The sequence below is a fragment of the Anguilla anguilla genome, chromosome 10, assembly GCF_013347855.1.
Source record: "Anguilla anguilla isolate fAngAng1 chromosome 10, fAngAng1.pri, whole genome shotgun sequence".
In the NCBI taxonomy this organism is placed as follows: Eukaryota; Metazoa; Chordata; class Actinopteri; order Anguilliformes; family Anguillidae; genus Anguilla; species Anguilla anguilla.
Window position 1 is genome coordinate 46,644,582 of NC_049210.1, and position 16,206 is coordinate 46,660,787.

The 16,206-nt window shown below is 49.3% G+C and overlaps 1 protein-coding gene across 6 annotated transcripts in view; it reads right to left on the minus strand.

Annotated features, from left to right (window-relative positions):
- Positions 1–16,206, minus strand: part of LOC118206278 (PDZ and LIM domain protein 5-like) — a 91,847-nt gene that overhangs the window by 37,160 nt on the left and 38,481 nt on the right. The window lies entirely within an intron of this gene.

Genomic DNA, 16,206 nt, shown 5'->3' on the forward strand with positions numbered 1-16,206 from the left:
AAATTCGGTTAAACTCCCGCTCTGGGTGATGCTTCTCAGGCTAGGTTTCGTCACATGGGACGGAGCGAGCGAGCAGCGAGGAGCTCTCGACGAATCGAATGACAGCAGAAGCTAAAGCCATCAGCTTGCGTCCAGCACACAGACCACACCAGAACGTGAAGGACTGGACTCAGCAGCCAGCAGCCGCGATCCCAGCCGCCTGCAGCAGAAGATAAGAGGAGCAGCAGTGAGGCACAGTGAGACGGGGCTGTGAAACCACAGGGCCAGTCCCAGCCCGTCTGTTCGCCCAGCGCGGATCTGTGTCTGGAGCGCGGCCAATCGGCCTTTCTCCAAACCCCGCACAGCGAATATCATAAATCTGCACACTGCACACAATTTATTACACCGGAATATTACAGAGGTTCTCCATTTCATGCTTTTGACGCTCACGTATAAATTTCTCTCGGCGAATAATCATGGACACATTTAATTGAAATGCTTATATTTTATGGTCCTACGCGATGAGGGTTGGGGGGGGGGGGGGGGTGGAGTCAGGGGGGGGCAGGGGGTTAGGGAGGTCAGCTTTAGGGATGAATATCCTTGTTCACAGCCCATGAGTTGCTGTATCGTAAGGACAAGGAGTCCCATAAGGACATGTACGGTGTGGAATGCCACCACTTTTGCGGTTAGCTTCGTCTAATAATGACTTCAAAATGGCCTGGAGCTGGTTCCACCACAAATTTGGGACTAAAACCACCACAGGGAGAGCGCCACATTCCACCAGCCAGCATCACATTCAATTTAACTGAAGCTAAGCAGCTACAGCTATTTTTCAGGTGTGGAGAACTTCTTTAAAAAGGCACCTCCGTGTTTTCATGAGGTTGTTTTCCTCTTCGTGGGAAAGTGAGCCAGTGAAATATTCTCAGAGAGGGACTGTGAGCTGTGGGGACCTTCGCCCCCGCCACGCCCGGCCTGATGAGGGCGTGGCCCTTTAGCGTTCTCTGGCTTCAGCGACCTCGCCTCTGTGTTTCTGAAACCATGGAAACGCTGAGCCAAAGCGTGCCCGGCAACGCGCTGTCAGATTCCGAGCTCCCGCGCGAACGGACGCTGAGAAGGGGGGGGGGGGGGGCGGGGGGGGCTGGCCTGGGCCTTCCAAACCGCCAGGACCGTCCAAACCACCCGCGGCTGCCATACATGGAGGGGGGGGTGGCTGGGGGGGCGGCTGGCCGAGCTCCGTGGTGTGAAGATCTGGAGCTCTCCGCCCGCACCGAAGGGAAGGCGGCGCAGGTCTCTGGTTCAGATGCCGTCGTGGCGAAGGGAGGGAGGGGCCACATCTGCAGGGGCCCCTGGGAAACGCGGGGCCTGTTTTCCCTCCGACCGAGCCAAAGGCAACAGTCTGGCACTCGCTATAAGTCACCCTGACGTCCTGGCTGCAGAACACAGGTCTCACACTCCGTGGGATAGTTCTGTAGGGTGTCTAATAAGTCTCCGCTCACTGCAGGCTACATGCACATTCAGCAAAAACACAAAGCTGCTTAATGTAGGTGCTTTGGTTTCATAAACCATCAATGAACACTAATGAAAAAAAATTGTTTTTTTTTAAATAACCGAGGTGAAAACAAAGGTGCGAGATGTTTCTGTATGTCGCCCTCTCTGCCTTTCCCTCGTCTAAATAAAACAAAAAAAAGTTGTGCAGACTATCCGCTCTCCTTAAAAAAAAAAAAAAATAAAGAAGAAAATAAAAACACATGGAAACAGCTAATAAACAGCATATCAAGGAAATAAAGTTTCCTGCTGTGGTGTTTATGGGGACAACACAAATATGCAAACCGGGTTGCTTTTACCCACAATCCTCTGGCTCGTGGGTATTTCGCCCTGTAGCTTGGACACCCATACTGGCAACCCTCTTCAGAATCTGGCAACCCTCCCGACTCCCCCCGGCCAGAATTCCAGACCGAACTTACGCTGCGTGTTCGGTGTAGGTCACATGACACAGACGGGGGGGGGCATTCAGTTTAGTTTCAGGCCCCAGTGTCCTGAAAAGACTGCAATGCCCATAAATGCAGCAATAATTCAACCCCCCCACACCCGCCCCCTCACCCACCTCTCCGCACCAACCCTGCCAGCAGATCTGTTCACTGCTTCGTCTGTCTCAACTTTGACGGCCTAAAAAAAAAAACATTGGATGAGAATGAATAAAATGATTGTTTTCAGCCCGATTCTGTGAATAACGAAAGAAGACAGGAAGACAGGAGAGAGAGATAGAGAGAGCGAGGGATGGGCAGAGGATAGGAAAAAAAAGCTCTTCTGGATATTGTAGTCGGTGTCAAAAATGGTTGTCACCCCTCTTTTCGAAAGTAACGTTTAATGGCCGATAACTGCTGAAATGCTTTTATATGTTTGAATCAAAAAGGACAAAAATCGCTCCATCTCTACACTTGCTTCACTGTACGATTTCATTACACATAACAGAAAGAGGCCAATGTGAAAAATGAGTTGCTTTTAAAGCTGCCAGTTGGAGGTGGCTTTCATTCTTTGTCAGGAAATTGACCATGTGGCTAACTCCTCTCCAGAAACACTCTGAAGAAAAACTTGGAAGAGAAAGAGAAAATCGAAAATGAAAAATATAATGTAACTAGAAGGAAAAATGAATGAGAAGGAATTGAGCCACAGGGGGGAAATAATGAAGTGAGATTCATGTTTGCTTTCTGAGAAAGCACCACATAATTCCTCCCGCTTTTGACTGCCACGACGGCGCTGTCAGTTTACTCTGATAGCAACAAACAGGAGCCGACGGTTTCCTAAGCTCTTTTCCAGACAGGAGCAGAGCTCACAACAGACAAGAACGCATTAGCGTAGAGCGCAGAGCATTCAGACACAGCGAAACGCCGCGTTGATTCCCATAGCGGATTGATGTTTTTAAAATAAATGGCGGTTTGGAAATTCCAGATCCCGCCACCACGAGCACAAACGGTCGTTTCTGAAGTCATTTCCTCCCGTAGGTGACTCCGCTTTCCTGGAACGATGAGCCCGTAAACCCCCTCAGGATCGTACACTTAATACGGCAATAAAAGACGACCCGGCTCGGACCGGACATTTTGGAACCGTACCTGTTCCCTCCGCATGAGAGGTTGAGCATTCCTGTGCTCCTATAAAAACGGCATCCCATAAATGGAAGACGTGGACGGTTGAAGAACACGTGCTAATATGCTAAAAATGTGCTTATGTAACAGACAGCTTGGAACCGGCCGGGTTTGTTATAGTGTTTAGATTACCTATTTGTCTCGCTATGAGCACAAGCCGTGCTGCGACGCTGGAGGAGAAGGGAACGCCTGAAACTGAACTGTTTGATCCGACTCACAAAGAAAAAAGTTCAGAAAGTACTAAACGACCGCACCACTGAAAACTCGAGCGCACGATATACTTTTCCAAAAGCCGCAGGAACCATGATGACCATATATTTCTTCAGAGCCCTTAGATATTAATTCAGTCCTCTAAGCAAGTTTTCTTTTAGAATTATAGTATATATTTCATTCGATTACTTCTGCAGCATACAAGCAACCACAAAAAGCATAAGTCATACTGGGGCATTTTTAAATGGCTTGCCCAGAGATGCCATTTTAGGTCGCGTAAACCTAACAGTGTCGCTGAAGTACTGTGCGCGGTACAGCGACAGGTGGCGGGGCAGAACTACACTTCCCAGAGGGCCGAGCGCCAGAACCGACCGTACAGAACGAACACCTCTGCAGCAGTACTTCCTGTAAAGCAGCTGGCTCGGTGGCAGCTTCCTGCTTCACAGGCTGGAAAGAAAAAAACGGTGACGGTAAAAATCGAGCCTGGAATAGAAGGAGCGTCGTTATCGGGCACACACTATTAACGGTGACAACTCGTCAGAGCGGACGGCTCAAGGCCTACTTTTCCCGTGGAGCTAAACGACTCGGGAAAGCTCTCTGGCCAAGGACATTAGGACCCATTAGCGCCTGACAGCCAAGGCTGAGTTTACAGCAGGGCCCGTGTGCAGTGACTGGCCCACTGGGGCCCACAAGGGTACGGCAGCACATGGGAACTGGCGAAGCCCGTTTTGGCTACCGCACATTTGAGTCCAAACGGACTTTCAGTAAAACATCCATCTTTAGAGCACAAACCAGCTCAAGTGTTTCCATAGTCTTTCAACTGCCTGTCGAAAGCCAAGTAATACAGTTTATACGACAAATACATCATTGAGTGGTCTTGTTCAATTTAGTTTTATTCAACATATCTCAGCGCACATATATAATAATGTGTCTTTTACGGTACCGTTCTGAGCATAGTGTTCAGTGCTGTTGGTAAACAGCCACTCAGGAGAACGCCGGTAAAGTATGAAGGTAAAGACCCTGGCATGTTACCATGGCATATTACCCCAGCATGTTACTATGGCATGTTGCCGTGGTATGTTGCCGTGGAGATTATGTCATGCCAGGGACCTGCACAGTTGCTCTTTTCTGGGAATGTGTTGCACCACACCCACATCTCCCACAGAGAGGGGGGCAGTTAAAATAGCGCAACAAGCACTAACCAGCCGGCCGAGGTGAGCTCACTGTCCACAATAGCCCCGCAAGTCCAGGGGAAGAGACGGGGGGGGGGGCGCAACAACGGGGCTCAGGGGTGCCCGTTCCTCAGCCGCGCAGTCATCGCACCACAATAACGCCCTGACCCCATCCGGCGGTTTCGGGGAACAGAGCGGGCGGGGACTGGGAAGGGGGTCGGGCAGAGGCTGGCCGTGGCGGCTTCTTCTCAGAAACCCGCTGCTGAGGCCTGGCGGAATCGCAGGCCCATGGGCAGGCCTCCCTCAAAGCGCCGACCCCACCCCTGCCCCCCCCCCCCCCTGCTCGCCTCAAACCGAAAATTAAAAAAAACAGCCACCAATTTAAAGTTTCATTGGGCGGCGGGTTTACCGCCGTTGGTGACGGCCGCCCCGCGGAACGGATCCGCGATCCGCGGCTCGCGACGTCATCTCAGCTCCTCAGATCCCAGGCCAGCCGGCCTTCGCTGCGCACGCAAACCCACGAGCCAGCGGCCGCCCCGCGGTCATCGCTTCAAAACCTTCCAACGCGCCGGTGCCTCTCCCTCAACACGCATCCCGCTGAACTGGAGGGTGATGTCAGGAAACAGGAGCCCACAGCAAAAACATGACCTCAGTTTATCCGCCGTGCACTTAATGATACGGAGATAAAACACTGAATTTACAAGCCGTACCGTTGGCTTGAACTGCAGCTATTTCCCGCCCGCAAACAGCAACTGTTTACCCACCTCTCGCATTCGCTAACCCCTAATTTGCTAACACCAATTATTTTGTTTGGAGGTGGATACAAACCCAGGATCTGTGTCTGGGGACACGCTGCTTCCTGTCTACCGGTCGTCCCACGTACACGATAATGGGAATAATGGGCGCGCATAAAAATCCCACAGACAGGGCGAAAAAACATCCTCCTGTGGTCCGTCACCCTTTCCAATCCCAGCATTCCCGCCGTCTGTGATTACAAGGCCAAGGTCGCAGCAGGGCCGGACGGAACCTTCCGGATAGGAGGCTAATTGTGGGGTTTAATCAGGGTTTAAATTGCACCGATAAACAGTCTGATGCAGTTAAGGGGGCAGATACAGTCTGATACAGTTAAGGGGGCAGTGGAAGTCGTTTACCGTTCAGCAACATGAAGGTTTTCTGGGGTTTTTTTTTATTGCAAGCGTGCGGTTGCACAGTTCATCAGGAACTCTTCAGATTTCCTGGTGTAACGTTATAGTCGGGCAGACATGAAGAACCTTTCCCTTCATAAAACTCCAAAATAGAACCAAAGAACAGGAAAAATCAAGGAAGGAGTAAAACTGAAAACCAAAGGGGGGGGGGGGGGGGGGGGGGGATTACTTGGAAATAATCAGGCAAAATGAGTCACTTTTTTCCTCAATAGTTTGATGATACAATGAAAGCAACAAGCACTGCTCAGCCCAGTCAGATAACAGCTCTGTCTGACCGAGAGCGAACGTGGCGGAGACTGACTAAAGCACCCCGAAAACCCGGCCCACCGTACCCCGAATTAACCACATCGCCCGGAGCGAGGGGTCGAGGCGTCGAGGCAAGCTCGTCGACGCCAGGTTTCCGTCGTTTTGTCCTTTCCTTCACCACCTCCTCCTCCACCACCTCTCGTCTCAGTGTGGTATTTCAACCCCCCCCCCCCCAACCCCCCCAACCCCCCCCCCCCAAACAACCCATCTATCCCTGTCAAGTGTGGTTTCACCTCAACTTTTGCCCTTCAGACCTAAACCAGTCAGAAATTTGCCACAATCTAAACAATCTCCCCGCAGGAGAGTGACGGGACGATGGCAGGTGAAGTCCAAGGCCAAACTCCCCGATGAAGACCGATGAAATCCTACTCCGGGCCTTTTTTTACGAGACCCATCAGCTTCAGTTAGAAGATAAGTCGAGAGTCAGAGGTGAAAAAACAAGACCAGTCATGCTTTAATAAATCCCACAGAACTCAGGGGAAAAAGAACACCGAGTACACTGCCTAAAAAATGGAAACGTTCGTACAAGCTTATGACTCAATAATACCAGCATAAATTGGTAAAGTTAATAAACACGTCCTTAAAAACTCAGGCAAAGCCAGAAGGTACCCTGCCAACTGAAACCCTTCCTAACCACCCTGGGCTAAATGCTGAATGCTAAGCTAACTGACCTTCACCCTGTGGGATCCCTGGCACGGGCTGGCAGTGTGGATCATAAACCGCTCTACACACATCACCCTCACCAGGACGTGCCCCTCAGGCCCCCCGCTGTTCATAAATAAGGAACGTGAAGCGCAGCCTAAACTAGCCGCCAGGCAGCCCCGAGCTCCTCGTAAAGTGTGACGGACGGACGCCGGTGGTGCCGTGTTATTGGCCGTGTGCCGTGCCTCATCGCCACCTTCTCAACACCAGCTCTGTCCCCTACTGCACCGGACCTCGGAGGAGGACCTGGTAAAGCAGCCAGCGCACTATGAAGTCTTTCTTTCCATATTACAGGGGGGAGGGGGGGAGGGCGACTGATTATTTAAGGGTGAAACGCCCAGGGGAAGTATTTGGTTGGACACTGAATGCTTTCATATGTCAGCATTGAGAGGGCAACAGCGTGTGTGTGTGTGTGTGTGTGTGTGTGTGTGTGCGCGCACATGTGTGTGTGCGTGTGTCACATCAAACTAAACGTCCTGCGTTTCATTTGCGAGCGCTTGTCCTTATTTACAGAACGCCCCCGCACGCAATCCTGTCTAATCCTCCTGATTTTAATGATAAATGTCAACCGAGAGCCGTGTTTAACTTTCCGTTGGAGCGTCTCGTTAAAGATTTGGTTCCGTCGCTCGGTGCCATGGGAACAGCCCGCAAGCGCTTTTATCGCCGCGTGCGCAGATCCTCTGTTTACAGCGCGAGCGGGCCAGGGAGCGGGGCCCAACGAGAGAGGGACACACCATAAACCCAGCCCGACCCAACGCAGCCAGGGAGCTGGGCCCAACGAGAGAGGGAGGCACACACGATAAACCCAGCTAGACCCAACGCAGCCAGGGAGCTGGGCCCAACGAGAAAGAGAGGGACACACGATAAACCCAACCCGACCCAACGCAGCCAGGGAGCGGGGCCCAACGAGAGAGGGAGGCACACACGATAAACCCAGCGCGACCCAACGCAGCCAGGGAGCGGGGCCCAACGAGACAGGGAGCTGGGCCCAACGAGAGAGAGAGGCACACACGATAAACCCAACCCGACCCAACGCAGCCAGGGAGCGGGGCCCAACGAGAGAGGCACACACGATAAACCCAACGAGGCCTCACTCACCACAGATCCAAAAGGCTTTCAGACAGAGACAGGGGAATAGAGGAGGTCAGCGCAGCCAGCGTGGATGAATATTACTTTTCTGAACTTGGGGAGAGTACCCGTTCTGTCATGCCAGCTAAGGGAATTCAGCCAGCTCAAATAAAGACAGAGAGAGACAGTGGGAGACGAGCTGAGATGAACAGGGACTAGAGTGGACTGGGGAAGAGCCGCAGAAAGAAAAAAAATATGAATTTCACAGAACGTATCTCCACATGGAATTTACTGTGCTCCTTCTGATAAAATTGTTTAAAAAAAGTCAGACATCTTTTACGATGAGGCCATAAATCTGGGTTTGAGTTACGCTGCGATAGAGAAGCAAGGCTGAAGGCACGAATCAAATTCCCACCCACCCCCCCCCCCCCACCAACACCACCACTCAGGGGTACAGCTGTGGCCTCTCGTCCTGGTCTAGATTACCCATAACCCATCAGCGCAGTGTTTATCCAACAGCGATGAATGCAGAAATCCGACATGCTCAGGCAGTAACCAAAGTCACATTCGCTTAGAGAACAATCAACGTGACTGTTTGTTGCTGTTTGAGGTTTAGAATCTGGGCTTAAGCGATTCTCCAGTTCTCTACGGGGGGGGGGGGGAACTGGCCCGAACCTGAAGAAGCTGGAAATTGTTGACACGCACGTGCAATTACTGTGGTCAGAGCCACTTGTGAGGAGGTTGCAACTGCAGTCAATCTACACACCGAGCACACCGTAGTCAGCAGATCTGTTAGACTCTGCTGGTCCCCAGCCCGTTCACTCGAGCTAGCATGTAAGACCAGTGATCCCCAACCCTGTTGCTAGAGATCTACTGTCCGGTAGGTTTGATTTCAAACCCTAACCAGACTCTACTAATTAGCAGCTCAACAAGATCTCTAGCTCTTGAATAAGGTGTACTTTGTTAGGGTTGGAGTGAAACCTTACAGGATGACAGAGAGTGCTCCAAAAGCAGCTTTGGGAAGCACTGTGGCAGACCGATCTGACACAAACATCCCGTACATCGACATGGAGGTCTGCTGTGTGTTTAGCAACAAACTCAAGCGCAGTGCTACTGTTCTCACCTCTCACCAGACTCTGCAGTTCACTCCAATGGCATTAAGGTTTTCTTTTGACTGCCATTTGAAATGTAAACACGTGTAATCTGGGTAAGCATAGGATGTGGCCGTTTGTCATTGGCTCTGGACTAGAGCTCAAGGGAGTGCCCTAATTTTAACTACAGGGGATCACAAAGCAAACGCTGAAAAATTAGGAGAGAAATCTCCACTTGTTTAAATAACAGGGGATTACATTGCAATTATCAGAACATTTGTCATCTGTGCATGTTCTTCTTCAATCGTGAGATTCTAGCTAATCTTAGTATCAATTCTTAAAATAACATGTTTTTTGGGGGGTTTTTTGCAGAGCACACCCCCACACACCTACCCCCACAACAGTTTAATCTCCCCACATGATTTATGTACGGTGTGCATTACGGTACTTTCAAGACTTTTCCACTGCTGCTTTTTTTTCTTTTTTTTTGAAAGCCACTGGAATCAGAATTAAACCGTAGTGGCGATAAATCAAACGGAGAGAAAAGGGAAAGGAAAAGAGGGATGAATGTAAGGGAAAGGAAAAGAGGGATGAGTGTAAGGGAAAGGAAAAGAGGGATGAGTGTAAGGGAAAGGAAAAGAGGGATGAGCGAGCGAAACGCAGCACGCGTTCCTGTGCGGTCAGGGAGGCATGCGGAGGGCCCAGCGCTCAACGTGGAACAACGTGGAACTGTATCGTTCCATTTCCGCCAAGTCAATTCAATGTGGTCTTTAAAAAAAAAAAAATATATATATATATATATATATATATATACATAAAGCAGTGGCCAAACTCATCACTCATTATTAAGAAATTATACATTACACTTATTGGAACAACTCAGAGTGAATATAGTTCCTCTTCTTGTCTTATCACCCCCCCAGTTTGGAAATAGCTCCCCTGTTAAATGGATAGTTCAACGTTTCTGGATTTTTTGATCTGACTTTTTTTTTTTTTTTTACTGAATGTTTTTTTTTTTTTTTTTTTGGGCCTACTGCTCCATTTTCTTGCTTTTGACCACAATCTCCCTAATGCCAGCCATTGTAAAGGCAGAAGCCTCTGTAAACATCTAATATATCCTTCACTGCACCAAAAATAGTCTGAGCCAAACAAAAACATACAAACTGAAAGAAAATATTTTTTTAAAACACCAGAAAGGGAGCCATTCCTTTAAACGGGGGGCCCTCACAGTCCTTAAATAAGAGTACAGCCCACGCGCAGCTCGTCACCGTGTCACGGGTTCGGGTCTGACGTGGGCGGAGCTTCAGGAGGAGGGCACAGTTCGGCCCGCTCCCTCACCTCAGGGGACCAATCAGAATAAACCAGCACGCTGGAAACCAGATCCCGCTGGTCAGCAGAGTCATCAGCCCAGATTCCATCACCTTTCACGCAAACCAAAAAAACTGCCTATACTCTAGTTTTATCACCAAGGGCCTTTTGGGTGTGGGGAGTATATTAATGTAATAAGGCCACAGAGTAGCCCTTTTGGCACTGTTTATAAGGCACGATAGGCAAGTTCAGCAGAAATTCATAAGGAATTTTTGCCTTTTCACAATGCAAAAAATGCAGCTCTGACCCTGCGGATAACGGGCTTTACTGGTGGGAGGAGCCTGTGCATTAGAGGGGTACTGGGGCAATGGCTTTCTTAAAATGGGAGAAATCACTCGAGCGCTACGACCAAAAGACAACCAGGCCAGGAACGAAGAGGGAGAACAGCACACAGCAACAGAGGAGGGTTTGTGCCCGTCGGTGTGGAAGTGTTCGGGAATACGAGAGTCTAGCTGTCAGATATGGGCGAACTTTTCGGTTTCTCACGTACACGATTTCAGTCGCTGCTCTGTCACAAACAGGCACACCGAAAGCTCCAAATCAACGGCACAAAAAAATAAGATTCAAAAACGACACAGGGATAAACAAACAGCGATCAGAAGGGAGATTCATATTTTTCTCATTCCATTACACATGATCTCCCAATTAAACCTCAAAAGCGCTCCTCTCCGTCGCGAGCCAGGGAAAGGTTTAAATCGCCAGCCGGGGCGCTCTCGATAAGGTGATGCCAGAGCGAATGAGGTCACAGCGGGGAGAGGAATTACCGCGAATCCCCCCGCGGAGCGGACCAATGAGAGGGAGATTTGGGTCGAGATTACCGAGGAGGCCCTCGCATGACTGTTGCGCTAACGACAGAATAATTCCGCTAAACGGAACGCACCCCCGCATGTGTTTCCATTTGAACAGACCCCCCCCCGAGGTCTTTAAAGGGCACCTGCACTCAGATGCACTTTGCCTCACCATCATCATTTGTGCCTAACTGGAGCTTGGGATCGATTTTTTTTTTTTCCTGATCAATACATTCTAAATTCTTCTAATTGAACCCTAGAGAAAGTATTCAGCTGTAACAAGCAAGCACTCACAGAACCATCTAAGGCAGGGCTGCCCCACCCTGTTCTAGCAGATCGTCCATCCTGCAGGTTTGCACTCCAGCCCTAACAAAGCTCACCTCATTCAACAGCTAGAGCAGGGCTGCCCAACCCTGTTCCTGGAGTTCCACTGTCCGGTAGGCTTTCACTCCAACCTTAACAAAGCCACACCTCATTCAACAGCTACAGATCTTGTTGAGCTGCTAATTAGTAGAATCAGGTGTGCTAAATTGGGGTTGAAATGAAAACCTACAGGATGGTAGATCTCCAGGAACAGGGTCGGGTAGCCCTGCTTTAGCTGTTGAGTGAAGTGCGTTGCTGCCAGGATTCCAGTGGCTCCTTTCCATGAAATATTACTAGATTGTTGGAGACAGGAATAATAAGCCTATCAGAAAGTTTCCCAAAATTGAGCCATGGACACCCATACATATAGAAATTCTATATATATATATATTTTTTTTTTTACATATTTTCAGACCCGGCTACCCTCAGGGCTGATTCAGCAGCATGTCCTGTCATTCCTGCTCAAAGACACGAAAGACAGAAACCATGCATACACGTCAAAACTAAGGAAGGAAAACCAAGTGTTCGCTCCACTTACGAAAACCACAGCGCTTAGAAAGACAGACCGCGGGAGAACACACTGGACAGGCCCGGGAGGCACAGTCGGCCAATCGCAAAGAGAGAGAGGTGCCGAAGGTTCTCGTCACGTGACCACACCACCGCAGCGAACCTAGACGAGTTCAGTTTTGTGAAGTCCATAATTAGGGGAAAAAAACATTTTTCCCTCCACGTTCCCCAAACGTTCAACTTTCCAAAATAAAAGCCAACCAGGTTAAATCCCCCATTCCCTGTTAATACTTCACCCCCAGTCTTAATGATTTGAATACTGGGGATGTGCTGGGAATAGTGAAGCCCGTCTAAAACAGCAACAGCGGCCAAAGGGCTCTCTCATGAATCACAGCGCAGGGCCGAATGGCGCTGACAGCACGCAGAGAGACGGGGGGAGGGGGCTCCTGGCCTCCCTGTGTGTTCTCTTCCCTACCCAGTCTGATAGGTTCAGCACTCCCGAGGCTGAGGTCACCACAGAGGAAGAACGGGGGGGATCACATGACTTTTACATTGCTCGTAGACACACGCAACTGGGAAAGATTCCGAGTCTGCCACCAATTTATGTCTTAATTTACCGGAGTTTCTCCTCGTCGGAGAGAAGCTTCTAATGTTAAGAATAACACAATATAATGAGTATTTTAGAACAGGTGTACAGTTTTGTTTATTAGGTGTTTAAGTTTACGTGCTTAATACCTAATCGACAAAGTATTCATTTTTGAATTTGTGGCCTAAAACAGCCAAAAGAATTGCTCTTTGGCGCACCACTTCTCCAGGAGGAAGTCAAGTTGATGTTCATTTCCTTTGCAAAAGCATGAATCACCGCTTTAACTCAGAAACGCCTGACAGGTTTAGTCTAGCTGTAAAAGCCCAGAGCTGTTAGTCAAACTGAAGAGGTTTTCAGCGGTAAGCCAGTGTGACCGGGGCACCACACAGGAAATGACATCAAAGCAGAACAGCAAAACTGCGACGCTAATCCTCATTTGTCGTCCAGACGGCTCAAACACAAAGGCAATCCGTGCCCTGACTTCAGCACCAAACAGCATTTACAAAGACCTCCCGAGCCAGTATCCGTGCTTTGGCTCTTCCTGCTTTCCATCATCCAACGCACATTCACACAAAAGAGTGAAGTTTCATACTTCAGAAACCATGCATCTGGAGTTCCAGCGTAATCGGATGCACAGGAACGCGCGACGCAGACCGCGGACGTGTTTGTGAAGTTGCGCCTGGAACCATCCAGATCAGCTGCAGTGGTTTCCAGCCGTGCGCACATCGCTCTCCTCTGCGACGCGCAGTTATGCAATCGGTTCTTTAAAAGGCTCTTATTTTTCTCCATTCGACCGCAAAAAGCCCCATTTAATCTCTCATCGCCGGGATAAAACTAGAGGACAGGGGCGCGAAGCTCGCCAGGGCCCGGGCCGAAGCGCACGCCATGTTTTACCCAGAGTGCCGCGCTGAAGCAACCGAACCGCCAGGGCTACGCGGACGGAGCGCTGCGCCTCATCTCTCCACACGCAGGAAAGGAGCCATCGACAGCAACGCTCGAGAAACATTCTCCAGAAGCACAGAGCACTAACTAGGGACAACCACGTCTTTAATGGACATAAAGAAAAATCACACAACAAATAAAGAAATTAATCAATAAATATCATCGCCAATGGAAAAGACAACAGCTTAATCCTCGCTATTAAACGTGGACTAACAAAGCTAATATGGGCTTTCCCACCGCTTACAGTTAGGGGGCAGCGCTGAGCAGAATCTGGCTTCTTTAAATCTGTCCGCGACTTTGCTCTCCTCACCCGCCACCAGCCCAGACCAGTTCTCCGCCTCATATCCTCTATGTTGACTCAAGGCTCAGGGATCATTTCCAAAGCTGGCTTTGCTAGAGCAGGTATTCAAAATCTGAATAGCATTCTGATGGAAATTCTGATTTATACCCCCCACTCCCCCCCCCCCCCCCAGCCTGCCCAAACCCTCCCCCCTTGCTCTCTCGCAAGTCACCCAATGTACCGTGAACATCAACACAGAGCCTCCTCTAAAGAGCATCCAAGTGCCGGAAGACGAATAGCCGCACGGAGAACGTCAGACCTGTTACCCAGACTCAAGCAGCTGTGCTCCGAGCCGGCTGCAGTAACCAATCAGGGCAGCTCTGGGGGACAATAGTTTCTAGAAGCTTCTTTGTACATAGTCCACTTCATCACCTTAGAAATGTATACATTTAGCCAGGCAGGTTCATGCATGTTAGTCACACACAGTGAGCCAATGGCCACACAAATCTCAGTACAGTAAGTACTGACACAACAGTCTGGGTGCCTTGTACAAAGTGCATCTTCACAGCTGTGGAATCCAACTCATTTTTAGTCATTACATTAAGAATGAGTAAAATTTAGTAAACTCGTAAAGTGTTTATCATGTGCAAATCCTGCAATAAAACACGACCGGTCCAGTCACCAGGTCAGCAGGGAATCCATGACGATGTGGAATCATGGGGGTTGTAGTCATAGTGGGTGGTCTGCCACTCAATGCCTAGAGTGGGGAGTAAACTACTCCTCTCCCTCAGCACTGTTACTCTTGTCAAGTCTGGATCTGATGACCAGTGCGCAATAAAATGAGTCCACACACTGTCCCCTGATTCCCTGACCCCTGACCCCTGACCCCTGAAACTCCACGTCGTCTCAGCCGTGTTGACCTAACCCTGTCTCTCACTGTGCCGCAGAAATCGTCCGAGCTGAGGCTCACGTTTCCGACCTCTTTAGCGATCGCTCAGCGCAAACCCCAGCCAACGTGTCCCGTCTAATGATGTTTGCAGACCGGGCTACAAAGGCTAGCCTGAGCTACCCTGCTGTGACGCGCTCACATCGAGATTCTGAGCACTGCGAGACGGAGTTCAAACCACTGACATTACCTCGGTACACACTGCCAGCAGGGATGCAGTTAGGCCATTCCACCCCAAATATATTTATAAAAAATAATAACTCAAAAAGAAAGCCAAAAGCATGCACGGAGGTTGTGTTTTTTAACATCTATCATCCCTCAACATGATACTGAGTGTACACATTTGCCATTAAAAAACGATTTTTGCTTCAAAGCAGTCAAAATATTTAGCTGCATTTCAAACTGATAGGCCTTGCTGGTAAGTCTAATAACTAAATATGAATATGCTAACTCATTATCAAATTCATATACAGTGAGCTATGTACATGGTTGGATGATTATCACACCTACTGTACCAATCAGAAGAGACAACACGCAGAACACGGTGCTCACGGTCACTTAGAGAGAAGATTAACTCCTATAATAACAGAACCCATCTGCCTCCCGTAAGGTATGGTTATTTCTTCTCTTTTCTCTGCACTGTAATGTTTATAGAAACGGAATGGCTGACCCCTCGGAACACATGTGTTGCTGCTTAGCTGCGTGACGGCTGTGACGCGGGCCCAGACGCCGCCAGCGGCGCCAATGTCATCAGCAGCAGGACATCGACCCCACCGCCAGCGTAGTCGCTGCTATACTGGGTAAGATCTGAGCGTTCAGTGTTTATAAAGCATCAATAAGCACGGCTATTAACGCGTAATTACGCTGTTATAAGCGTCACGGTGACACAAAAGCTGCCAACTGTCAAAAAGCACAGTAATTGCTCGGTGGAGGACACGGCTTACTTACTTTCGATATTTCTCAGGCTTCCTCTTGGATACGAGAACATTTAAATTGTGCATAGCCTAAATTTGAAGGCTGTTATATGTTGCGTTCCATGTGTGTGTGCATATGGACCCATTTTAAAAGTTTCAGTGTGCAAAGGATTAGCCTTGTCAGTAAACAGACATGTGTGCAAACTCTGCAGGGGCACAGAAACAAGCATATAAAAAAGACTTAGACTAGCCTCCAAAAATCCAGACACCGAGCACCACTGGGAATATGTAAACATGGATGCGCAGATACTGTAAAGCTCTGTAGCAGCACTTGCACATGCCTGGACTGCACCATTAATTACACTGAGGTGGGAGGTATAGGGGGGTCACGCAGGGGTGAATAGTGGTTTTTGCATTTCTTTAAGCACACATAAATCCCCCCTGCATACTGTAGCTAGTGGTACTGTTCTGTTGCAGCTCTTTCTGTAAATAAATGTAAGCTCAAGTGAGCTCGAGGACTAGCTGCCCCCTTCTGAGTTGGCTGACAATGGATTGGAACAGTCTCTCGCTTTCCATATAGAGTACATGTGTTTCCTGTCTACTGCAATAACCTTGGGAAAAGCATGTTTATACTGC